The sequence below is a fragment of the Harpia harpyja genome, chromosome 3, assembly GCF_026419915.1.
Source record: "Harpia harpyja isolate bHarHar1 chromosome 3, bHarHar1 primary haplotype, whole genome shotgun sequence".
Taxonomy (NCBI): domain Eukaryota; kingdom Metazoa; phylum Chordata; class Aves; order Accipitriformes; family Accipitridae; genus Harpia; species Harpia harpyja.
In genome coordinates, this window is record NC_068942.1 from 61,193,080 (window position 1) to 61,221,042 (window position 27,963).

General features: G+C 36.7%; 1 long non-coding RNA gene across 1 annotated transcript; it reads right to left on the minus strand.

Annotated features, from left to right (window-relative positions):
• Positions 1 to 48: 48 nt before the first annotated feature.
• On the minus strand, positions 49 to 27,890 carry LOC128140232 (uncharacterized). The gene is made up of 4 exons (XR_008234658.1): positions 27,686 to 27,890; positions 11,592 to 11,698; positions 9,861 to 9,952; positions 49 to 795 (listed from the first exon to the last, which is right to left on the minus strand). It is a non-coding gene; the product is annotated as an uncharacterized LOC128140232 (long non-coding RNA).
• Between the last annotated feature and the right edge of the window lie 73 nt (positions 27,891 to 27,963).

Consider the following 27,963-nt stretch of genomic DNA (forward strand, 5'->3'; position numbering starts at 1 on the left):
AAAAGAATAACCTGTCCCCAAACAGTAGAACACGGTTCTCAAGCATAAATATATTGACCCAGCCCACAACAGAAAATGGAGAATAAGCCAGTTTAAATTGAAAGTACTCACAATTTTTTTTTTTTTTAATATACTCTTAGTGATTCTCTCCACTGAGGAAAGAGAATGCGAATAAAAATGAGTCATGTAAGTGCTTTTGCAAACATTATTTCCTTTTTTTTTTCCATAGATGTATTAATAAATATTCATTTATACTTTATATATTTTTTCTTAAATGCAAAAGTTTCATATCAAGCAATGTTCAAACCTCTATCTCCTCTTGAAACAAACAGTTTTGTTCCAAATGTAGTTTTGAAGTACTTGTGCTTTCTTCTCTCAGGAATATAATTAGTTTGGAGAAAAAAGTTTTTAATTAGAAATATAGAGATTCCTATTTTTTAGTGAAATGTTCCATTTGTAGGGAAGAGATCATTTAAAGTTGATTTCTTAAAGAAATGTTTTTGCTCATTCCAGAGTCTGTTTTTCCATCTATCAGTTCCAGCTTAATAACTTCTGAAAAATTTATTCAGCCCTTAACAAAAGGTATAGGAAGGGTTCCAGTTGCATGGATATTCTGTTCTGTTTCAGTATATACGAAAATTTTTAGATGGGTAGATAAGGTGAACTCTATTATTTGAGAAAAAATGTAGTCTGAGTTTAGAAGTTCTGTTTGGAATGCTGGATCATCAAAAGCAACAACAGTGTGTTTGATGATGCCAGAGGTAACTTCGGGTGTTGTTGGAAGGGTTAATGGAGCTGTGATGGAAAGAATCAGAGAAATTACTGTAGAATAGTTGAAGGCAAAGAAAATGTGAAGTATGTGAACACACATTTTTTTTACAATCTATTTTCCTTTTTTCAGCTTTCTGAAACAAAATAAAAATTTTGACACAAAAATTTGAAATAAGCTTTCAGGTAAAAAAGTCGACTTTGTATTTCCCTCTCACGTTCTTCTTCTTTTTTGTCAAAATTCCTTTCTGGAATTAACTCATTCTAGTCATTTGGACAGAAAACAATCTGGCCTTAGATGATTAGAACACCAGAACATTACACATATAAAACACTGCAAAGTGTCACCTTTAAAGACAAATTGTACTAAAAAGAGTAACAATAGGTCTCAAGTGTTAAAAACATGCATATGTTCATATGCTATAAGCATGCATACAACAGACAGATAAATGGTTTAAGAAAAATGCATTGAATCATTTTTCATGACTATATAACTACGTCTACATTATGTGGAAATTTGAACCTTTCTTATATTGTCTGGAATATATTTGTCATTGGAGGTTTTGCCAGGAGTCATGATAGAAGTTCAACAGAGTTCTCCCACTTGCTTTACTGTATCAGACCACAATGTCTTTTTCCTTCCAGGTTCCTTGAGTTCCTGACCTCTTTCTCCCCTCAGTCAACTGCCATTCCCTGTTACTTACTGATTTTTTTTCACCAACAGATTCCATTCAGTTTCTTCCTACTACTTCTTACCTGCTTGACTTCATCTTGTGAGGAGGCTTTCTAACACACTGAAGAGGGACAGAAACTGTGACTAACCCTCATCTCAAAGGCTTCACTTAAAGCCATCATCAATATATTTACAGAACAATGAAAAGAAAGTGAATCAGGGACTGCTGAGCATGTCTGAGAAGAGGAATTGGCAGCCAGAAGGGAGGATGAAGAGACTGTAATAAATTGTTGGGGGTTTTTTTTCTAAACAAAATCCCTCCGGCAGCCCTGGATGAGAGGAATGTTCATTAATTAGCATAGAAAATGATTGCTTGCTTTGGTGAAGGGCAATTCTACACCATTCAGATAAGGTTTTGATTCCTCCCCCTAAAGCTACAGCAGGGAATTTGGATTCATCAGTCATAACTGGTGATGAAATGAAGCAGACCCTGTTTTAATTGTTACAGAAGTGTAAATTAGAACAAGCTTTGTGGTACTTTCAAAATCTGCTGAATGTCTTTTTTTTTTTTTATTTTCTGGGACACAAGGGGGGAGAGTAACTAATTACAATTTTAAGTACCAAATACATGGCAGCTTATCACTGAAACATTTGCAACAATATCTCAGTCACAGACTTGAAGGTGGTTCTCAGATCTTTCTGAGGCCCAGAATAGGTCTTTGCACTGTTAGAAATTTGAGACATTGAAAGTTACTTCTCCAAAGCAAGGTAAAACCAGTTTATAAAATTTATTTATTTATTTTTTGTTAAATAGTACTTATTCTCTGTTTGGATGTATGATGAAGATGGTAATTTCCAAACAAATGGATCTACTGAACTACTTTGAGTTTTCTCTGAACATTTCTTTAAACATACTTAATATATAGACATAGTCAGTTGAGCTTAGCTTACAATGTGGATTTTAGTTATATGAACCTGAATCTACTATTTATACTATGCACAAAAGATTTTTTGTCTTCATTCTTGAACACATTCTGGTCTGAAAAGCTTTCTTCTCAGAATTATCTTCATGTGTCTTAAATTACTGTGGAGGAGTTGAATGCACTCAGCAAGATGTAGAACTCATATCCACTGCCCATGTTTTTAGTATTGTACATATATTAAATCATGTTAGTTTAGAAGCCAGAAGATACCTCTGATAGGTTTCTGCTAATGCAAGCTTGATTCCATGCCCATGTTTTTCTTCACCGAAGCAGTAAGCCACTGAACTTTGCTTGAACTCAGATTCTCAGAACAGTGCAGTACATATTTGATGCAATCCATCCTGTTCATATTTAATTTCTATTTCTTTTCATTTTAATTTTACAAAGTTTATTATCACTTACTATCCAGCTAAGCAAGAAAGACTAACTGGCTCTGTTGTTTGGTCAGGAATCTGAACTCTATTAAGACATGTTCCAGGAAAAGCTATCTCACAAAATACTGTTCCACCTTGTAACATTTTTTCCACAAACTCTGAAAACCAAGATGGCAAAGACTTCTGAAATGGAAATTCTATATTAAGATCAATAATACATGTTTGAAATGTCATTTCAATAGCAAGATTCATGACGTTAGCAAGTGTATTACATTTGAATGTATATCTTCTTCATTTAAAAAAATAGGATATATTTCTTAAAATCTAGTTTTTGAGAAAACTTGTTTTCAGTTCTGCAGAAATGAGAGAAAGTAGAAGCGAAATTGTTCTGATAACTAACAGCCTTATGCTGGAATTAACTGGTAAGCTCATGTTCTAGTAGGCTGTGATGAACACAACAAACTTCTTAAGCATGTTAAAATCCCATGACCTTCTTCCAAGAATTATAAGTACTTTAGCTCACTGAAATCAGGCTAAATACGTTTTGCAGCTTTAATTGCATGTCACTTCTTTCTTCAGTTCCTCATCTGCTTGAGTTGTACAGTATTTTCAAATACTTGCTGTGTTTAGTTTTGGTGTTAATTTCAGTGAAATGGTCTCCAGAATAAGTTTCTCCTCAAACACACAAAATAATGTAGTCAAATGGCATCCAGGTTCATCTCAGAAACATACATAGGGCAAAAAGACCAGAATACTTGGTCATCACTTTTGACCATCACTTATGAAAGAAAATTGCTTCCCATTTTCTGTACTAAGGAGATACAAAGTTCAAAACCAAATACAGTCTAGGTTCTCTCAAATGCTTATAAATTATGTTAGTGGACAATCAAATAGCACAATCTGAAGAGCTAAATCCACAGAGAAAGATATTTGAAAAAATGTCCTTATTACTTTGATTGGTGCACTGGCTTGTGAGGAAAGGGAAGGGAAGGGGGAAAGGAGCTAATCTAGAGCTGGCTGCAGAGTATTAGTCTCAAAGGCAGACAGCTCTGCTGTAAGGGTACAGTCTATCTCCTAAAGTAGAGCTGAATAAGGATTTAACAAGCATTTGCAGTCATTTATAATTGTTGAAAAATTATGCTGCTTATCATATTTAGCAGGGTAAGAAGTTAGTTTTTTGCCCTTGCAGGACAGAAGGTTTTAGCAGAAAAGCACTAAGTAGACAGTTTGTTTCTATTCTACAAATACCGAATTGGCCTTCATGAGCCAGTTGTAATGGTGCTGAGCTCTTCTGATGAAGTTGAAAATGCAGTTGTTGTAATACATTTTTTTATGGCTTTGTAAGCCAAATCTGAACACAGCTTTAAATAATTCTCTTCCCTTCTACCTTATTTGCATGTCTCTTAATTATACTTGAAAATAACTGGATATAAAATATCTTCAGCTTTCATATATTTTTCACCGTAATTTCAATTGAATTTGGAGTTCTGTGGGGTTTTTTTTTTATTTTATTTTATTTGAGATATCTGACATATTTTGACTAATAGGAACTGCTAAGCATACTGATTACCAAACTGATCAGCAGTGGAGTGTAATCCAAAATAATTAGCTGCTTAATATTGGTAATATCCTTTTTTTTTTCAAATAAATGGAATTCACCATAGTTTTAATTCAAACAATCCACTAGACTGCTTCTTTCCTGGACTTTTGTTTCACTATTTGTACAATCTACAATGAAAATGTTAAACATTCCAAAGCGTGCATGAAATTTGAGGACATGTGCAGACTTTAGGTAAATACTTTTAAATTTTTCATGGAAATAATTATTTCTAGTTCAGTTTTTTTCTGATTCAGTATAACTCATATGAGGTTTTGTAAAGGCCTTCTTAATACTGTTAGTTTTGGCCTGTAACATTAGTTGTCATGCTGATGAAATAGGAAGGGTTTTGACCTAAAGGCAAGATGTGGCAAAAATACATCACCGTTTCATTGTAGTGAAGAACGCAACACCTATAGCTGCTATAGTGTTTTCCCCTAAAGAACTGTCATGTACAGCTACTATTGTTTGGGATAAATCCTAGTTGTGTTTAAAAAGAAGTATAAAACTTCCCACGACATCACCTTGTTGTGGAGTCAGGCATTCCCCCAAATATTTTGATTGCTGGCTTTTATACATAATATCAGTTATTATGATAATGTGGGAGGTAATAGTTGTTATCATATTTAGCACAGGTCAAATAAAAGAAAAAAAAAAGAAAAAAAAGAAGCTATTTTCCTTTTTTTTTATTGTTGTTTGATCCCATCCTTCTGATAAACTCACCAGGTTTGACTCTTGTATTTCACCTACAGGTGAGCTGTTTTCACCAGCTACTGTTGGAGGATGGGTCTGTGTGTTCAGTTGCTCCATAATCCTTTTGCAGTGAATGGTGAAAGAACACACTTGGTGATACAAAGTTAATTTGGAAGACACTGGAGAACTGTCAGTTTATCTTCACCCAGAGCTGAAAAGCAACTTAAGGCAAAGGATCCACCTGGTTTCTAACTATGCTGTAAGCTGTGTCAGCAATTTTCACCACAAGAATCACAAGATTTTGGTGAGGATTTCATATGTATAGATTAATATGCATTGGTAAGGTAGAGGAAGTTTAGGACAACAGCTATGTAGGAAACTGAGCTAAACTGAAGTCACATCAGCATTGTAAACCATTGAATCATTTGATTTCCAAAGATCCTATTTTAGCTAAGGATAAGAAAATGTGAAATTTGAATAGAGGAAAACTTGGCTTTTTCTTTATATGCAACCTTTTCTTTAGATGTGTCCTCTAAGGAATTAATTACCTTACAAACAATCAAGAACTTGTATTGCTTGCTCAAAACCACTTTGCTCACAGAAAGAAATTGTCCCAAAATCAATGGCAAAATTACTGAGCATGAAAAAACAAAAGCTATCATGAAGAATAATGCTGGTGAAGTAGAGATGAGTCCTTTCATTGAAACAGGATATACTACACTCCAGCCAAAAGAAGCATGGCATTTCCCAGGAAAAGAATTTGTTGTTTTGAGCATAAAAATAAGATATGTCCTGACCACTGGGTGATACTACTTTTGCATTTCATACTTTTATTCTATGGAAATATTTCTAGCAAATTACAGCCTTTTGGAAGACAGCAGACAGTTTGAGTTGGAAAACTAATCCATAAAAATAAACACAATCTGCCCATTGTCTCTGCTTTTTCTTTTGCTATTCACAGAAATTGGGAGACGCTACGTATTTTCACAGGAGTGAAAGAATACAAGTCAGCCCTTTACCACTTACGCTTAGCTCTTGAAGTAGTGTCATGGAAATGAAAATCATTCCTTTCACCCAATTTTGTAGGCAATCAAACTGCATAATTCAGCATTTCTTTGTTATCATACTAATCTGATGTGAACCTATGAAATACTGTTTAGTGTCTTGTATTCATTACTTTTTGCCATACAGTATGTGCTGCAAAGATCAATGAATGATACATACTTGTATTCATTAGATGTAACTTTTAAATCTACTGAAAAACAATTCAGTCAAACATGGTAGAAGCTTTTTAAAAATCATAATTAGTCTGAGGGGATAAAGAAATTGTTGACACTGTGTCTGAAATGAAATCAGAGATTTTTAAAAGGGTGGGTAAAATCAGCATCTGCATCCTACCATGTCTTTACTAGAGAGGAAAAAAACAATGTTTCTAATCTTTCCAAACAGTGTTCAACTTTTAGTCCACATATAAAAAATTTAGAGGGGCCTCTACAGCTTAAAACACAGATCCATAGATTTTAAGGTCAAAAAGAACTACCATGATCATCTTATCTGATCCACAAAATAACTTAAGCTATTGAACTTCACCTCTCATTCCCGCAATATGGTAATTATTCTTTCCTGCTATGTAAGTGAATGTTATTGAGCCAAATGTGAATTGCTTTGTTTGTCCTTGGAAAGACCCTCTAGAAAAGGTGTTACTATCCTGTTATAAGCCAATTCAATTTATTAAATTCATCTGAGTTGCCTGCTTCCTCACAGTGAGATTGCTTCAGTCCTTTAGGATTCAGCTACAGAATATGAGCAAAAGGATTGCTTATATCCCCCAGGAGAAAGAAAGCCCATGTAAAGCTGGAATTCACCTGATTGTATCTATCCGATTTCTTTCAGACCAGCAGCTCAGTTTAGCAGAACCCTGAATCAGGCCTGCAATGTTAGGATTTGTCTACATCCATGTTTTGCCACAGTTCAATGATATTGGTCTAGGAAAATTACATTTTCTACTACCAGATTGCTGCTTCCAGCATTTTTAGAACTCTATAATCCCATCCATATATTACACATGTTTTCAGTCGAATATATGCATAGTTAAGCATATATTGCCCAAATGTTTTGTTGTTGTTGTTTCTAAATATCTTTAATGCCATAAAACTCAAATATATAGAAGAGGGGACAGGAAGCCCTTGTTATTATTACATTTTATCCTTCTGTTTTAAAAAGACGACTATTCAGGCAATTTTCCATGAGCTTGGCAAATTTCTTCCAGAAAAAACAAGACCTCAGGTTGCTGGAACACAGTGTTTATGAAGGTTGCTGGATTTCCTCAAAGGTTGCTGAGCTGGCATGGTGGACTTGGTAATTAGGAAGGGTTTAAATTTCTTTCTACAGATTTTAAATTTAACATTCCTGGGATTACTTTTGAATGTCATAATTTAATTTCTAATGCCATCTTTTAATAAATTGATTGTGCATGTGTATGATTTCAAGAATATGAAAGGTGTTGTTGAAGTCCATGAAAACCTTTGTGCACTTAAAGTTACATTTACGCCACACTGCCTTGCAGCACCAAAACTAAACTCTAGATACTGTGGCACAGGATAAGCAGGCAAAGGATGATACAGACATTTCACAAGCAACTGATATGACAAGGACATTGTGCTTTTTTGTATAGCCCATATGTAAAACCAAGCACATCCTCTGTTCAGTACACAGACATGGGGAATTTCCTATATCTGCTCATTGGGGTGACCCTGCTATGACTTCCTAGCTGAGCTTTCTCAAACAGGTCTCTCCAAAGTTGGACACTTGTGCCATTACCTAACTCAGTCCTAAGCCTAAGCAGCCAAACCCCCAGAATGCACTCAGAGCACTGATCTTTGACACTTTAATAAAAATAAACAATGTCCCGTAGCATGTTATTTTTCTTGATGATTACTCGATATTATTGCAGGCAGATGGATGAGTAAATGTGGTAGCTACATATTGTTAATCAAGGGTAAAATTAATGATACTAAGAAACCTGACTCATCCCAACTTATGAACCATCTGTCTCTATCCTGATTATCTATAGTCCTCTTCTTCATCCTGTAGCTGCACCAGCCAACTTATTCACCCAGTCAGTCCAAGGAAGAAATTCCTTAAGAGTTGGCTCACACTTGTGCTCAGCAGCTTAAATTTTCTGGTGCTGAGAGCACTAAATAATCTTTATTTGATATCTTTGTTTAGTCCATACCACCTGAGTACCACAGAATGAATGAATAGTATCATATTGTGGTTTTTTTCATTTTTAGCTATCCATGTTAGCAGCAATTAATGAAAAGATTTAAAGTTATAACTATGTAACAGTGACAAATAACAAACCAGTGAACAACCTGCTGCAAAAACAAAGGACTACTACTTCTTTTGGTAATTTTTGAATATTGATAGTCAATCATTTTGCTGCATCTGGTAAATAACCTTTTTCACCCTGAATGACTATCAAACTCCAGGTATGTCAATATAAAAATATTTTGGAATTATAACTTTTGGCTGAGGAAAACTAAGTTCTCAGATTAGTGTAATTTCTCCACTTACAGTTTATCATAGCTGAAGAAACAATAAACTAATGGTCTTGTCACTAGCCTGTCAGTTTTGCCCTTTTAGCTGGTGAAGGACAAAACAAATCATGCTAGTAAATACCTTGATTATAGCGGAAGCTCAGGAAAATAAAATGATTTCTGAAATCAGAGGTATTTCTTTCAGGAAATAGTATTACCATTTTTATTTTATTTATGTGATTTATACTGTTCTGTATTGCTAAAAAGTTACAAAAAAGTTATGAAACAGGTAATTTTGAATAATATGAATAAGGCAGATGGCTAATTTGACCACATCTTTTTTTTTATGGATAATTCCCAGTTACAAAACCCCCTCATATATTGCTTGTAGTCAGTTATGGAAAGTACTTTCTCTTGCAGTATGAATAGTCCCAACTATTGCGTTGTACAACATCAAAAAAATGAAAGGATGCTTTATTAATCTGCAATTAATAAAGATAAGCTTAGTCCTTCAAATGTAGTGAAAGTGAGGATGACTGTTTGCTGTTCACAAAAACTTCAATACATTGTTTTGTTTGTTTTATTTTAATTTTCTCACTTTGCTTGTGTCTGGAACAGTGATTAATATTACCAAAAATAGAATAAGATCTCCTTTTGCATTTCTCACTAATAAAAACTGAGAGATGTTGGGAAACCTTCTTTAATTTGAGGGTCCAGGCTGATTTCTAAACAAACTTTTGAGAAAGTTAGGGATGTGTCCAAACCTGGGGTGTTTATCTATGCAGAGCTTCTGTTACTGGATGCACATCCATCATACACCTTTAGCTATGAAACTCAGTGAGATGGAGAACATGCTGTTCTAAATTTGCTTGTTCAAATAGCCAAAATGGGCATTACTAATCTTCTAATCTGCTGTTCAAGGGCTTCTGATAAACTGACAAGACTCTGAAACACAGACAGTTGTCTGCAGGTTAAGCTATTCCTGCAAACCTTTGCTGAATCTTTTTGAAGCAAAACCATTAAAAATACTGACAAATAGAAAGGAAAATTTTTCCTCTCTTCAGGAGTAAACTATGCAGCTAGCTAAGCATGCCTCTATTTTTGGAGTAGTGTGTGTTCTCTGGAAATACTTACAGGAGGTTTTTTTTTTTTTCTCATAATTTAGCTAAATAAAATAAATACAAGTAAAGAAACATTAGAAAACTTAAAATGTGAATTTTCTGAAAATTTTACCTTGTTACAGCAGCTAGGGAAAGCTATATGGGCATTGGAATTCAAGTGGGTGCATGTGACAGAGTTACTTTTTTTCCTCGTCATATCATTTACTGTAAAGAGAAAAAGACCTTCCAGTGTAACTCACGTGATTTCTATTCATTTGTTCCTTAATATAAACTTCCTTTGTGACTTTAAGAAAGGAGTTTGATTTCTTTGTGCATCACTTCTCTCTGCAAATGAGCATAATAAAATTTCCTTTCCTCTAGCCATTGTCTACTTTTCCTTTCAAAGTACAAAATATTTTGAACAGAGATGCTTACCCACTTTATGAAAAGACACTTAATTTTCACTTTGAGCCTCTATATTCTTCAACAGGAACAATAACAATAATAGTAATACAGGCTCTATTATCTTTACCAGGAGTCAAAGAAGAAAAAGCTCTTTATTTAGTTTGACTGTCTCCAGAAGGATTTCTCCCTGAAATGATTTGTTTAATAAAGGTTCTGATTTTTATTTTTTTTAATAATTTACCTCAGGGATTTCCCCCCCCACACACCCCCCTGAATGGCAAGCAATCTGTTGGGTTTTTTCCCTCTATTTCCTCATGTTTTAGAAAAAGCCATGATGGCTTCGGTATCCAGGGTCCCATATGAGTGCGGATGGAAGAGATTATTCAGCTTTTAGGATACCGTTACTTGAGCAAACAATCATTGAGCCTGAAGTTTTCCATAGTGATTACTGCTCATTATAATCCCTTTTAGAGGGCTCCTCCTTTTTTAATGATTTAATTCGTTACACCATACCCCAGGCCACTGTGCTTGGTGGGAAGGGAACACCCCGCAGAGGGGGTAGCGGGCCTTTAAGGGCCCGGCACAGCAGGTCGCTCCGTTCTGTGAAGAAAACTAGGAGCAGGCACCCAGGTTTGGTCCCGGGAAAGGAGCGAGGGTGTAAAGTACGTGTCTCCAGGAGAACAGGTAGGTGTTACAGCCGGCAGAGGATAGAGGGGAGGTGGGCTGGTGCCGTCTTCACCAGGCGAGAAAAGCGGCGCGGAGCGGCCGAGCCTGGCTAGGCCCCGCCTTAGGGCCTGCCGGGCCTCCCGCCCCGGGGGCGGCCGGGGCCGGGCCTGGCTTGGCTCCTCGTGGAGCGGCGGCCTGGTTACGCTCGGGGACGCTGCCCTGCGTGCCGGCAGTCACCAGGGCAAGGGAAAACATGCCAACTTTTAATGATCTTCGTAGTGTATTTACAAGGCTTGTTTGTGTGGTTAATATTGACCTCTAATGCCTACTGACACAGGCACTTGCTTTAACTTCTGAATGTGATTTAATGCGGTGATAAATACAAGTGCCAAGTCTTTTCACGTCCGTGTAATGTGCAAGGCTGTGCCGTGTTTCACTTGGTATACTTCATTTTACTTACTTGCAAGCTAGTTTTCCGGCCGGCTGACTGTTCATGCCCACGCTGATCTGAAGTAATTCCTGAAGCGAAGTCCTGCGGGTGTCTGTACAAAGGTTGAAATATATTTAAATTGTGGTGGAGCATTTCTTTTCCTACCTAAATCAGTAAAGTCCTCTGGGGGAAAACAATATCTCAATTTTTGTGGTGCTGTATTTCTTCTCTATAAATGCTGTGGTTACCTACAGTTCTGGTGTGTCAGCGAGGCTATGGAATAATGACAATGCTATTCTAGTCCTAAGCAAGTACTTAATTTTTATTTATCTTTTTTTATTATTATTTTTCATTCCTCCTTACCAGTTGTGTTAAAGTGATCCACACCTTAGCTTCTCTTTCAGATGCTCTCTCCGCTTCCACAGTGTGGGTTTACTCCTGGGCTCTTGAGAGTTTGCAGGGGCCTCCTCCTGTTTAGATAATGGAGGAGACTTGCTAACATAGCTGTTTCTCAGAGAAATGCTGAGGATGTTTTACGGCCCATGAAATATTCTCTGAACAGTCATATAATGCAGGAGGATTATGGGTTTTGACAGATTTGATACTATGCCACTGAGGTAATGGGGAATTTTGCTATTGATTGAGGAGAGGAAGCCTTGCATTTCCACATGAAACAGAGAAGTCATGATACAACTATTCCCAAAATTCCACATTTATCATGTTTGGCATAGCTGTATCATTGCCTCATTGCCCCTTAAAAAAAGGTAAAAAAAAAAAAAAAAAGAAAGAAAAAAGTGTTTTTCTCATCCCAGTTCTTGCTTTAATTCTTAAATAACACTTTCCTTAGGAGCAGTACTATTTTGAAACACATATTTGAGTCTAGTCCATAATATACAGAAATGCCACTGAAAGGGAGTCAGTATATAAATTACAGTTATCAGTGAGAATAACTTGTGTAATACTTATTCAAATAGACTGCAATTTATATGTGTATTAGTATTGTTTATACATCAAACAGATTTTAGCCAGATCCCAGTGTGTGGATTAACAGAGATCCACTGAAGGCAAGGGAGTTGGCTGTATTTACATAATGTGGATATCTACTTACTTCTATGAATATCTGCCTTTATATGCTTACAATATAGCTCTTTTCCGTAAAAAACAAACAAACAACCCCCCCAACAATCCCCCCCAAAAAACCAGCAACACCACCCCCAAAAACCCCTCACCTTTTCCCGAATAACAGATTTAAAAGACTATGAAGCTAAATGATGCAGTTTGAGAAATAAGAGGTGGAAAATTCTCTCTTTTTTTTTTTTTTTTTTTTTTGTAGTGAATTAAATTAACTTGTTGTGATACATCTTTTAGCCTGAGGCTTGCTCTTTTTCTCTCAAGCCAGACCAGTAGCATAAACATTAAAGAAGGACCATATGTATGGCTAAAATTTAAGCCACAGAGGGTCACACAAAAATGAAACAAGTGCAGCTGTTTGCACATCCTTGTAACAGAAACTTTGTTCCAATGCAGTTAAAGACATTAATTGGGGAGTTCAGTGTGGACAACTGTTTCTACTGGAGAGAGGCATATAATAATGTGCTTTTCTCTCTCTGGATCAAAAGATGCAAGAATTTCAGATTCAGTTTCCTGCCTATTAGTTTGGAAGCTGATGATAAGTAAGATCTTAAGACTATTTTTAATTACTTGCTGTTGCAAGGTTTTAAGTAGTCTGTACGGGATCCAGAAGGAAGAATGGCTTAAAGTACTTGTGTAATAACTGGAAGCAAAGAGAGGCTGTAAAAATACAAGTTGCCCTGGGGATCTGAACTATTCAGAGGGACCTGTCAGAAGAAATATTGTGCCTGAGCTGGAATCAAAGACTGAGGAACTGTTTGCAAGCATAATGCTTACATTTCTTACTACTTTGGGTAGGATCATCCATGCCTTTCTGTGAAAAAGGCTTGAAGATCCTCCCTGGATGATTCAAAGGGGGATGATGCAGTTCTCCTAAAGGATGACAGAACATGACTTAACAAGTGGTGGAATTAATGGGAAGGAATTAAAGAAAAGAGGTCTTCACAGAGAACTGGATACTCTTCTTTCTCCTTAAAATAAAGGTCATTGCCAAGATGGAGAGAAAAGACCTTGGCAAAGCAGGAAGACATGCTTTCAGAGAATAACCTTTTATTATTACTTTGTTTTGTGGTATCGCTGAGCTGATTAGTTATCCTTTGGCATGCAATATCCTGAAAGGAACAAAACAGGTGATCTGTTCTATGGACAGTTCTAACTTTACTTTCAATTTGTCTTCCCCCCTCAACACTTGCTTCTGTGTTGAGTGCTGCCAAATTCATATGAGGTTTCCCATCTTCAGAGCAATGAAATTAAGATGGCTGGGTTCGTGCCTAAATACGGGGACACATTTATTGCCTATTCAATACTTAGTTTCTACAGAAAGAGTAAAAACCAAAAACCAAAGAGGGGAAATAGGCAACCAAAGTTCAAATCTTAATTTCCACTACCTCTCTCTATTGCAGACAGTGTCTGGGATGACCTGGTTCCCAGTTACAAGAGATGAACTTTAATAGAAGGAGTTAATAGGACAGTGTGTTCATGTAGTTCCTAAGGTTGACTCTTCAGGTCAAAACCTAGAAATAGAATGAAGGCAGGCATAGGCCAGTCTTTCATTTTGGCCGTATTACTGAAGGTGGAATTTGTATTTATTTCTATGGAGATATTTGTGGCCAGTAACTTCATGGTCAATAGAGAGAAAGAAACAACTTCAGATAGGATGGTTCACTGCAGTTGTGATGCTGTTCTGTGAAAAATGATGAATATAAAGTCCTTGATTTCAGTAGAAGCAAAATCAAGTTTTTAAATGGAGGGAAAGGGGTGTGTGTGTGTGTGTGTGTGTGTGTGTGTAAGACCCAAGTGAACAGTTTTCTTTCAGTCAGTAATTTACATGCACAAACCCACAAAAAGAACAATGAAAATATAAAGCAAGAAACATTCCCAATGTAATGGTATTTTTATTAAAGGAGCAAAATGAAAGGCTAAGAGTAATGCCAGTTATCAGAGAAAGGGATTAGATTCAGTATCAAGAATATTTGAAATGTCACCTACTTCAGTTTAAGGAAAAAAAAAACACAAGCAAAAATCTTCCATCTGTTCATTGTTTTATGCACTGCTTCTTTCAAATATCAAGGTTATTGCTTTCTTTCCCCAATATTTATGGAAAATATATACAGTCCTGGCTGCAAAGCTGTAAAAATCTGAAAACACAACGTAAAACATTCCTGACTCTACTGTATCAGGAAGATGCAATATACGTGCACACATGTGACTGCTAATCTTTTTAAGGTAGGTGACATCTTTGGCACTACACGCATGAGTAAGTGTTGTTGAAAACAAGTAAGGGCTTCTTAAGTGTATCCAGAATGGCTACAGCATATGCATTCAGTGAAGTTCAAGGAAGATGACTTTCACAAAGTGTTTAATGCTGGAGAACAACTTATTTAATTCATGTGATGGAGAGCAAGATACCATTCTGTTAATGTGTAAAAATGAGAAAACTAATAATTTATGTTAATTAGTTTACATTGGTGGGAAATGAACTCAGCTGAGAGAAAAACAGGACCATGGCATCCGAGCTGTTGTAACAGTACTCAGAAGATGGATATGAAGGAAATGCAGTAGCTGAAACTTGAATGGGGAGTTGTGGTCCAGGGTGCTGGACTTTCTTTTTGCCACTGTTATTTTCTTCTTAGAAATTTTTAGTGGTAAACTAAAAAATAAAATAGTTTTCCTGGAAAAGTATCCTATCAGTAATTCATGGCTTTTAGTAAAATGTCAATTTAAAATAATACTGTTTGAAAAGAAGTTGGAACTGCAATAAGAAAAGCACGAAATATATGGACGCCAATAAGTATGTGATCATCATACTTATTTTCCCCCCAAATATGCAGTATAAATCAAGCAAGATGCAATAAGAATTTACCCCAATTTAAGAGGTTTATTTTAAATCTTCCCTGAACTTAATTTGGTAGTTCTTGGTAAGCCAAGTGAACCCTCCTAAATCAGATGACTGGTTAGATAGCATGTGCAAAACCCAGAGCTAGTCCAGGTATGCCAGCCCAATGGTCCCATCTGGACCTTAGCCAAGCCTGTCAGATCTCCCTACCAGTTCTCTCCACAGCCTTAGCCCAATGGCATCTTTTAATGAGGATGTAAAACACTGTTCTATAACAAGCTCAGCCAGGTCCAATCTTCAGACCCCCCATGCAGCTATCTCATCAGCTTATTCTGAAAAGAATTCTGACACTGGCAAAGCCCTGGCTATGTCGCTGAAATTAGCCCAGTGTTGTCTTCCAAACAAGGAAAACCTTCTGAGCAGAAGCATTATCTATAACTTGGTCATTTCTTACTGTTGTTTCCTGAGTCAAATTTGAATTGTATTTCCACTCCAGCTTCACATTTCTTCTTACATAATGTTTCTTCCTAGTCCTACCTCTATTCCTTACCAAGTGGCTACTCTCAATACAAAACCTTAGTACAGGCCACTTTGCATGACCTAGCCTCAGCATTAAATCACCAGCTATCCTGAACTCTGATTGCAACCCTAAATCTACCCAAATAATTTCTGCTGGGTCCAGATGAAATTTAACAAAGTATAAACTGCGAACCAAGCCAGTGGTATAACAAAACCCTGGCCTAGGTTTAGAATTATACTAACATTAGAAAAGGGGCACACTTATGGCTAGAATGGGGTTTCATAAACAACTGGTCTTGGGAGTATTAAAAAAAAAAAAAAAAAAAAAAAAAAAAAAAAAGTAGTGTTCTTTCTTGCTGTCCTGGTTTCAGCTGGGATAGAGTTAACTGTCTTCCTAGTAGCTGGTATAGTGCTATGTTTTGAGTTCAGTATGTGAAGAATGTTGATAACACTGATGTTTTCAGTTGTTGCTCAGTAGTGTTTAGACTAAAGTCAAGGATTTTTCAGCTTCTCATGCCCAGCCAGCGAGAAAGCTGGAGGGGCACAAGAAGTTGGCACAGGACACAGCCAGGGCACCTGACCCAAACTGGCCAACGGGGTATTCCATACCATGGGACGTCCCATCTAGTATAGGAACGGGGAAGTGGGGGCGGGGAATCGCCGCTCGGGGGACTGGCTGGGTGTCGGTCGGCGGGTGGTGAGCAATTGCACTGCGCATCATTTGTACATTCCAATCCTTTCATTATTACTGTTGTCATTTTATTAGTGTTATCATTTTCATTATTAGTTTCTTCTTTTCTGTTCTATTAAACCGTTCTTATCTCAACCCATGGGTTTTTCTTCTTTTCCCGATTTTCTTCCCCATCCCACTGGGTGGGGGGGAGTGAGTGAGCGGCTGCGTGGTGTTTAGTTGCTGGCTGGGGTTAAACCACGACACTTAACTTACTTAACCTTGCCATTTTCTCAACTGCTAATGCTGTATTTTTATTGCTGTTCTCTTTTTTTTTTTTCCTTAAAATTTCCTGTGTTTTATCTATATACTTATTTTCCCTACTGAATAACTGCTATTTCATACTGTAGGAAGCTCCAAGTCTATAAAGGCCACATTCTATGCCAATTTTGAGAGGGAAAGAGCAAAAAATAATTCCTCCTGGTAATTTTATCATTAGTTTAGTTCTGATGTATACATTTCATTCTCGTTTTTATACAGGTTTATTCAGTCTTCACCTTTATCTTATTCAGGTATCAGAAGACTCTGCCAACAGTTTGAGAATTTACTTAGTGCAAGACTTCCTGGCATTATATGTCATGCAGGATCCTGAATTAATGGTGGTGGCATACTTCAAAACTAACTAGAAACATTTTTGTTTTAAGAAAAGCTGGCCTGTAGTGCTGTATGTGCTGCCTTCCCTGACACATTGTGTCAAAAAAACTCAAGATTTAAAAAACAAAACAAAAACCAAGGAAAAAAAAACAAGCCCCAACAACAACCAACAACCCTTCCCCCAAACTTTTTGATTCCTATTTAAATGAAGATACTTCCACACCAAACTGACAATTTTATTTTCCTTCTTTGAGTCAGGCAGTCCAAAGGCCGAGACACATCACATGTGATGTGAACTTCAATTACTAGTGGATAGTCAGAAGAGATAAGTAGTGATTTGACATTGTTTATATATTTTTTTTATTGGGTGCAATTAGTTAAGAAAAAGAAATTAAAGTGAAGCACCGCTTTAAGGTTGTTGTCCATTGTGCATTTCACAAATGGCAGGAGATATTTTGAAGGTCTGGGTGAATGTGTCAGACTTCTTGGATTCTAATGAAAACTCTTATCCAAACTGTAAAATAATAAAGTCTTACAGAATTGTTTGAGAAATATGCTGAGTGTGTGCTTATCCTTAAATGACTGGTGCTGGCTGCCATGTAAGACCAAAAACTTGAGAGGAAATAAAGATTTCACACATACAAACACTCTCTTTTTTTCAACACAAGGAAAGACTCTGGATTTGTGAAGGTATTTAGAATAGTTTAATAAACTCAATGGGAGCAAGAGTTCATGAACAGTAAATCCTACTCTCAATGGCTGTTTCGTTCCACTATGTTCATTGGTTTTCTACAAAATTTATGTTGCTTATTAAGATGTTTGAGTACCACCTTATTCTCCTACCAATACTCAGCTTTACAAACAAGGGTATTCATGTATAAATGATAATGTTATTCATGGTTTAGATACTGAAGGAATATAAAAAATGCCATATGTTTTATGTACTCAATAATACATGGGTAATAACTACTAACAGACTATCTAACTAAATTTTAAATTTTTACGTGTCAAACTGAAATACGTATAAAGGCGCATAAACGTTTTTACTAAGCAGCTTTGAGTAAACAGTAAATTGGTTTTAAAAAGTAATTTGATTAACTATGTTAACAACAAAAATCTACATTAAAGTTTCCCCTTTACCTTATGACTGTAAAAGGTAGTACATAACTATTGACAATGATGTAAAGAAAAGGTTAAGGCTGCAAAAAATTGATACCCTGTGGGTTTGATCCCTTTCACAGTGTGGTTTTCTGTGTGTGTGCTCTTGGTTGCTCTTACTCTCAGAAATGTGTTAACCCTTGGTGACCTGTTATTTGTCCAGTACTTACTGGAACATGATAGTGATAATCTTTCTCTTCTACTTAGTGCATTACCGTTTTCTTTGGAAATTTCTTCTAACTTTTAAATAGAGATAGAGTTGAATACTAACTCTCCATAGTTTATATTTACTATCCTCCTCCTTCATGATCTTAGACAGTCTGCGTAAATCCAGGAAGCAATTTTCTGTATGACTAAAGTGTTTCTTAACTGTCTGCTGTGAAGTTTCTTTCTGTGCAGTATCTGGTATTACTAAAGAAAAGGTAGAAAAGCAGTCAGCTTTGATTCATACAACGGCACTGCAATTCTTATAGGGCTGTGTGCTGAAGGGTAAAAGTTTGGATCACAGAGGATCTGTGAAGCATTATGTCCCAGTCCCTAGGCAGTTCCCCATTGAATATGTCCCAGAATTAGGGTCAAAGGTGCCTCAAACAACTTGCCTGATGAGTTGACTCTAGGGACAGGGAACATGGCTTAGATTCTGAAAAAGGCCGTCAAGTGCAAAATGTTCTTAAAGGAAACAGTTGTGCTCAAAGAATAGTCCTTTGTTTCACTCATAAGTTTCCAAGGGGGTCCTAACAGATACTGATTTACTAAATTAACTTGTAAAATGTTATGGGGCCAAGAACAGAAGAGCAATATTTCAGATGTTTTCTCCACTGTGTAATTAAATGCATAGATAATGGTTTTAAGTAGCTGTAATGAAGATCAGTGGGGCAGACTCTCTTATGACATTTTTTGTGTAATGGACAGATGTGCAGAAGACTCCACTCCCTCTAAAAACTATTTAAAAGTGAAAGCCCTGATGGAATGTTACAAGGAAAGACTTTATTGCTGAATTTTTCTTCTTCAGGTTGAAACTTAGGAGTGTGTACTGTGGAGTAGGTAATAGAGGAGGACTCAAACAGCCTGCCCAGTGTGGTGGTATTATTCTGATGGTAAGAGAACATGTATGTTACAGGTGCACCCTGCTGTGGCTGCGTCAGCCTAAAGTAGGCTCAGCACTATATAATACATAGTGAACTGGAGCACAATAGTGCAACTCTGTTACCAAGAGTACTAGTACAGCTTAGGATGGTTGCTGGGGGAACAACAACAAAGTTTCTTAACTTCATACAGATGACCTGTATACTTTCAGTCTGCTGTGGTTAAATCTGTAGTAATCTGTAACATCTGAAAGCAGACATGCTTTGCACTCGCTTTAGAAAGCAGTGAAATGGGTTTCTGGGTCCATTAATACTTGCCCCTTTGTCTCCTTTGCAACTAGCTATTCTTATTTGTGTTATTTTGTGTTCCCTCCCTTCACCTGTACTTAAGGAAGTAAAAGACTCTGCTTTTCATTGATTTTTTTTTTTTTTTTTTTAAACTGGATTATTTGTTTCATTGAAAGTTTGGCATATCAGGCAGAAAGTATTTAGGAGTTAATTAGTGACTCTGCAATCCATACACATCTTGTGTTTGTTCTGTTTGGGGTCTTATCGTGGGACTAAGTCTAATGCTAATAAATTAATACTTGTTAGTATTCTCACTGCTGCCTGTGTATGCAAAATATGATATCCCATTGCACTCAGCAGAGAGCTCTGATTTTGTAAATTCTTTAATTCTGTGCTAGCTTTGATGAGGAACGGTAAATCAAACTGACAGTTATACTCAGCAAAAGTTTAGTACCATTTGTAAACCAAGTATTTTATTAGTGTCTTCTTTTTCTCTTTCCTTTATTCTTTCCTCCTATTTGACTCAACTGGTCATTCCTCAGCAAAGATGAACATTTCTACCCAGAAGTTAATGGCACTGAAAGTCTCCTGTGGTGGCTCTGGGTTTAATAATCTGAAAGATACCTGAGGCACACATTATTGTAAAAGCAAGCAGAAAGAAGCCAGTGTGAAGAGATGGAAAAATAAAGTTGAAAAATCTCTGAGATGACATGTTTTCTCATCATCACTACCAGTACTGTGCTGTCTGTCAACTGGAGAAATCTCAAAGCCCTGGCAGTAGCACTAATTTAATCCAGTGGTAATTTACGTGCCACTCAAGAAGGGGTCTTTTTTTAACATGAAGAAATTACTCTGATTATATAATTGAATGGCAGAATTCATTACTGGGAAATGCCACCTGTGGAGAAAGATTTGCTCTAAATCCATTTCTACTGTGGAGTAGCAGATTAGTGTAGCATAAGTCACTTAAGAAGCCATCATGGAAATTATAGATGGAATAGACCCAATAAGCTATGTAATCCATCCCCATCAGAGTATGATTGTTCCTTATAATGTATTTTGTATTGCCAATGCAATTTGAAATCGCTCACATGATGAGTATTTAGCTGCTTTTATAGGAAATAAATGAAATGACGCTATACCGATCGCAGGTGCTGCCTGTGCTGCTAGAAAAGTATCATTAACACTAGCATTAGCTGGTATTTCTTCAGCGTAGTGAAGTGCAAGATAAGTTTCAAATATTCTGTATAATGCATTCTGAACCAAAAGGACAAAGAAATATTCACTTCTGAATCTTTTCAGGCTAAGTCCACACTTTGAATTGTCCGATCTAGAGGTGAAGAAGCATCTATGTCTACCTAAAATGATAATGCACTCTGACTAGAGAAACCAGATACTTGAATTCTGCCTATCCCTCCCTTATTTACCCAAGTCACCCAAAATTCTGGCTAATAGTCATACCTAGGTGAAATTAGTCAGAGATTGTTTACACGACAATCTGGTGGTTAGAGCACTCGCCTAAAAAGTGTAAGGCAATGAATTTTTCTCAATTTAAGAATTATTCTTCGTATACCCAAAACAAAGAAAAGTAAGCCAATTACCAAAACATACAGTGTTTTAGGTAAGGGTATTTTCTGTACCATTTTGTTGAAATAGAATCCTTCCTACTAGAAATGTAGGAGTCGTGGGACAGGAAAGAGAGGTGGCAAATAGGAATCTGTTTCTTTCCTGCTCGCTTGTATACCCACTGGTGAGGGACAAGAACCAGTCATCTAGATCCTTGTCTGTAGGATTTTTGCATCTTTCAAACTTTTTAGTACACAAGGACAGATATGGTTAAATGCCCGAGGAAATGTCATGGTAAATAAAGAGACATTCCATGAATTTAGATGCCTATGGAGTTACAACTATGGACTAGTAGATAGGTTAGCTAGTTATCTCTCACTAAGATGGGTAGCAGCTGTCTAAACCATAACTTAGATCCAATTTGGTTGAATAGGATCTCACCTAAAATGTGCAGAGAACATGTCTACTTAAAACAAATATATTTACTCCTTTGTTGCCTGGTGTACTTATCTGGGAAAAAAAAAAAAAGTTCTTTCTGTAAAATTCAATGTATCGATATTGATGAAAAATGTTAAAATATTAATACACATACAGTCTTCAGTCTCCTTCTCTTAGGTTTTTAAGATGTATCAGTGGTTCAAGATTCTAGTAATTATGCCCAAATAAAAAGTAGTAGTACTACTGTGAGGCCAACAAAGAGGAGGAGAAAAGAGTAGCAGTTTAGCGTGTCAAGCATTGCAGACATGGATTTGGTTTTTTTCTTTACAAAAGGAGACAATTCTGGAGCATATATTGCCTTTTCCAAGAGTACACAATGGCAAGATAAAGTAGGAATTTTGACTGTAAAAATTAAAAATAAAATGATTGGACAGAAATTCCTCTGTCCCTAGGCTGGAGTTTGTAGTCAGTGTGCATGCTATGGGTCTTGCAACTTGCTGTAGTTTCTACCTTTTTTTTTTTTTTTATATAATATAAGCCTTCATAAAAAAGTAAGGGTATACAAATCTGAGTTTCTAAATGTGTAATTTATAAGTGTTTGTTGTTGTCTGATAGCTTGCTTGGGAATGTTCAAACAAACTCTTTCTTCACCACCATCATTTAAAGAAAAAAAGAAACCCAGAAGTAACAAAAATATTCCATAAACTATATTTCTAGCTCACACACTTAAAAAATACTTCTCCAAATGAGAATATTTTGCATTATGTCTTTTAAATCTACAGACTGAAATGTCATCTTGCAGGGTAGCATAAGCTACCCTTTTCCATATCAATAAAAATAAAATAAACCTATCTCACTGTAAAGCAAGTGTTTGTTCTGAAAATGAAATGGTAAAACAGTTCCTGTTACTTCTTACAAGGACTGCCATAAAAAACACCTTACTGGACCAGACTGATGAACAATCTAGTGTAGCATCTTGCCTCTAATTGAGCATGTCTGTGTTAAGATTTTAATTCTGATCAGGAGAGCATTTTTAAATCGATCTACTGACTGTCCTTTGGTTCACACCATACCATGATCTCAAAGAACTCCCACGGGATTCCTTAAAGTGAAACTAAACTAGAAGATGCATTCAGGGAGGGCATCTAACGCGTGCCAACCACTAATGTGCATTCACTCCTTTGAGGCTAGACTAAAGCTCCTACACAGTCAAATCTTGGGAATATGTATCATGCAGACATTGGGTCCTCAGCACTGGTTGTTTTACTCTAGTGTGACCCACCAGGAGCAGACTGAAAATGTTAGATGTAGCCGGTGGTCAATATCCTGTTCTAAAAATTAGCTATCAAGAAGCAAGGCATATATAGAAGAACTCTCTCCTAGATGTGCTTTGAATTCATAGACTTCTCCCAAATTTCTGAGTGCACTATGGCTGATTAGGCTCATGATAGTGTTTGTGATGCTCTCTTGTCTATTATGAGATTATGATTAGCATGATCCTCTCTCTTAAGAGGGAAAATGGTTGTCTCCACTTATCTTTCCCTTCATCCCCACTAAAATGCATTTGCAAAAAAGATGTATCTTAGAGTGTAATTACTGTATTCCTGAAACAGTATAAACTGTTAGCCTAGCAATCATTTGATCTTTTCATCCTGAGGAATTTAAATGTAAAAGTGCTGCCAGGGACTTGGGGGGGAAAGACCCCATTCTAGAGGCAGCCATTCTTTCACCCTTTATAATGCTTACTCCCTGCCTCATCCGTGATACCTTAATACTTCTACTTTACAGTTATACTGCATAGCTTCATATAGCTTTGAAGTGCTGAAAGTATTGCTGCAAGATACACTATTCATAGGCAAGTACTACACCGATTGCTTTGAGAGAGCATCTGAGATGCAGAAAGTTTTGTAACTTGGTCAAATACGCTGAGAAAGGTAATGACTCTGGGTTGATAGGCAGACTATGGCACGTGTAGAAAAATCACAAACCTGCAATTCCTGTTTTTTCTAATCCACCAAGTAATTGCAGCCCTTCTGAAGGACTGAAGCTGCTTTGACCAAACTCATGATCATCCTTGTGATTGAGGGAGGACCACTGCTCACGCTGTCAGATCAGTCTTGACCTAGTCAATATGATTAGTTGGCAAGAAGAAGTGCTAAACAGTGGCTGTGAGCTTAAGGTGATTTCCATATTTGCCAACAGGTTGTGGAAAACATTCTGCATGCATTCAGAAATATGGAATACGGAGTGCAGGTTAAGACTTGACTGTCTTCTCAAGAATTAAGATGGTAACAGTAGGATGGTCTGAACCAATATTGCTTCTGTTTAGATTTACACTTTTATCTATCCTTCTGGACTGAGCAAAATAATCTTTATTAGTATGTAGTACCTTTGCTAAAAATAATGATAGGGAAAAACATTATTTAAGTGGCATTTTGTGAATATTTTCAGTTAGGAAAAAAAGCAAAAAAAATGGAGATTTAGAAATGTTATTTTGACAGTTTTTAAATTAAGCATTTCAACTTTTTTTACACAGCTGTACCTTCTATTTCAAGTGTGACCAAAATTAAAAAGGAGGCTAAAGAAAGCATTAACTAACCTGGCATTAAAGAAAATACTTCATTTTCAGTTGAGCAAAATGCTTCATTCCACCTGAAACTTTTTTTCATTTGGAATAACGTAAAGCTTCTGTGATAGAGCTGAAATCTTTGTTTGTTAGGTTTTTTTTCACTTTGCATAAATCCCTGATTATTTCAGTTCAGCTCAAAATGAGTTGGTTGTTTGGTCCCCAGTATTCTTTAACCAGACTGTAAAACCCATTAAGAGGCCAATGGTATAAGTCATTATTTGTTAACCTTTAACATGTTTCATAAAAGTAGTTATCTCAAGTCATGTTGCTTGTCTCACTCAGAATTGAGCAAAAATGTGATATATTGTACTTCTGTAGTGCTTTTCCCTAAGTCCCATAACTCTTAAGTCACTAATCATTCAAACCCTGCTGTTAGATAAATACCATTTGCACATTTTACAGATTGCAAAACTGAGGCAGAAGGAAGCAGAGACTATAGTCTTGGGGAGATCAGTTTCTATCTTATCTTTGCATAGTGTGAATATTCCCCTTAATTTCTGCAGTTTCCCACTGCACATGAAAAAAAGTGTATGAGTCTAAAGTTACAAACTAGCATGAAGCAAAGATAGTAATAGAGGTCAGGTCTCATCAGTCTTGTTGCTTTTAAATACTAGATCAAACTGGAAAATAAACTTTATTTTAAACCATGTCACAGTGGACAGCTTGATGGTATGAGTCATGAATAAAAGTCAGGGTCACTATGGTTATCTGTTGAGAGCTTGAAGAAAAAAGTCTTGTCGGACAGCTGTATTTTGAATAAATTTATTTATATTATGAGGTATACAGCCTCAAAACTTGAGAAAAACTCAGTCATGGAAGAAAATAGTAATGAGATCCAATACCGAAAAAAGCCGGCAACTTCAAAGGCAATTAGCTTGTCTATCTCTTTCAGCTAGAGGTGCAAGAACAATGCAGCTATCGCTCTTAGAATGGGTTATAGTGATACTGGTTTTCAAAACTCACTTTACTTTTTTTAATAGTCATAAAATTTTAAAAGTGAAGGAGAGGGAACAAAGATAATTCAGCTAAATAACTCTGCTGAACTATTTCATAATTTTGTTCTTTTGTTTCCATTAAAAACGAGGGCTTTATAGTGGAAAAAACACCTTCATTTTACTCATAATTTTTTATTTATTTGTTTTTGGAAGCCACATGGAGACTATGAAGTCCAAATACTGCCTCCAACCTCCTGGCAATTTTTTTACTACTAGAAAAATACTATTCTTTATTTTTGTTGTGTCTGTGGTAAAACTTCGTATTGCTACTCATGACTGCATATGATGATTTCATTTGGATCACTTGAGCTATCAAGAATCATTGGTGTAATCTATACTGTCAGCGAAGTGGAAAAATCTATGTATTTAATTATGACCAGGTGCTTCAACTCTTTAAAGTAGTGCAAAATAATGGGCCAAAAATCAACTTCTCTGCCAAATGACACCCCCCGCCCCCCCCCCCCCCCCGCCATTACCTGAAAACCTTTTCATCATCTGTGAAGAAAGTCACTGGGCTGTCTCAAAAGCATCATTAATTAGTCTAGAAAAATGCTGGACTCCCGCCCAACACAGGTGGGTTGTTAGTATTAAGGGCATTGGCACTTCCCCAAAGAAACCAGACTCTTGGAGTGCTCCTGTTTCCTAGAATGTGTTGCTCAATACAGTGGTGGGCAGCAGGGGTACCTGGATTAGGCTCTCTCAGAGGCAGTATGGCCACTAATGAGATGCTGGTCCTCTGGCAATAAGCACTTAAAAGGAATGCTTGCAGCTTTAGGTAGCTTCACAGTGTAAAAATGGTGCCTTTAAAAGAATGGTATTCAGGTAGAATACACACACACACACACACACACACACACTCAAATATATAGCCTGGTGGGTGTATATATATATAAATAAAAAATCATTAGTGCAAAGAGGGCTCCCCTGGCAAATTTTTCTAGTGTTGTATTAGTCTGATAGGACTGTCTTCCTGTAGTAAGCAGCACTATGTAAAATCATTATTTTTAAAAAGTGTAAGTCCATTTCAAATGCTTCAGACACTTCCTAGACTTGAGAAACCTTGGTCTTGTTGAACAGATATGATACCAGCTCCTGATGCTGGAATCTAGCCATGGCTCTCTGTTCCCTACATTACCTGAAGGGGACAGTGGGAATGAAAGACTGAGACAGAGACAAGCTGGAAGGGAGTTTATCATAAGCTGAAAAGACTGGCAAACTTCTGAGGGAATTTGTTCCCTTGCATTTCTGAATTTAAACAAATGGAGTTAGCAGTTTTAATGACACTTCGACTTACTATCATTGGATCTTGTTTTGTTTTGCTTAGGGTTTCTTATTACGCATGTTCTGGTAAAAATAAGTGAAGAAATAATCAAGTGTCTGAGGATTCCTTGTGGAATCTTGACTTCCATTTGTTTAAAAATATGTTGCTGAAATAGCATCCAGCTGCTGAAGTTTAAACTCTAGAAATTACTCATCAAAGTTGCTTGTGTTGCACCTTCGAGCATAATAATGGAATAGTTAGAGCTATGCTGAGAGCAGTGAGACAGAATCCAGACCTGGAAGGGACAGTTACCTTGTAGAGATGATCTGAACACAGAGGGTAGCCCTTTAGTGGTTTTGATGGAGCTACTTGCATGCTGAGATTAGAATAAAAGATAAAGCAGAACAAGAGTATTCACAGGCTCTAATGGAAAGCTTGCCCGTTTGATCTAGTTCCAAACCACTATCTACCACTCACCCTGAATACTGCTTCTCCCAGCAACTGTCAACGAAAGCAGCACTTCCAAATATGACATCACGTTCTCAATTCAAAAGTCTTATTTTTAGTTACTTAACTTGATGTTAATGGAGATAACAGGAGTTCTCCCTGCCTAGCAGATGTCATTGCAAAAAAACCCCAAACGCCAAAAACCTGCCTAAACCAAAAAAAAACCACCAAAAAGGAGAGATCAGTTAACATATAAAAGGTTGCTCCACCCCATCCCCATCCTGCATGTGTTTATTCTTTCCCCATTGTTTCTTAAGTACCAGTTTTCTAGCTCCTTAGAAAAGATTTCCTCTTGAGAAGTAGATTAAAAAATACCCTTTAAGGAAACTATAATATTTTTTGTTTATATTTTAAATTTATAAATAGCTATGTACAAAAATATGTCTGTTGAAGTGACAATAAATGTGACTCAGATGGCTATTCTTGTACTTGATTTGTACTGTTGTGCATCAGGACAATTTATATAACTAGAATGATTTTCTAATTATTTTAATTCTGGAGCAGGTTTGTTGTTTCAGTATTGTCTCCTGTATAAGCTTCCCCACTTCTAATGCAATCAACTGTTCACTCTTGTATTTGTCAAGGTCTGCTTGGAGACTGGTGTAGTTCTTAAATTTTTTCACTTCTTGGTACTAATCTGTATTAAGTTATAAGGCTGCTTTTGAACTCTCTGGGAATGTTCCCCAGATCAAAATGAAAGGATGCCGGGCTGCCACTTACCTAGGTCTGCTGGGGGCTGCATGGTTTGTCCAGTAGCAGACGCCAGACATGGGCAGATACTGGAAAAAGACCAGCAGCCAGTAGTGTTCTGAGAGTGCTCTTTGGTCAAGATTATTCCAACTGGCAGATTTGGGATCATCCAGGAGCAGTTCCCTTCATTTTCCTCTAGTACCTGCTTCCCTTTTCTCCCAGTCATGTTGACAAGTGCCTTTTCATCCACCACCTTCAAAATATGTCATGGCTCAGTTGCTTAAGCTATGTAAGCCTATCTCACTTAA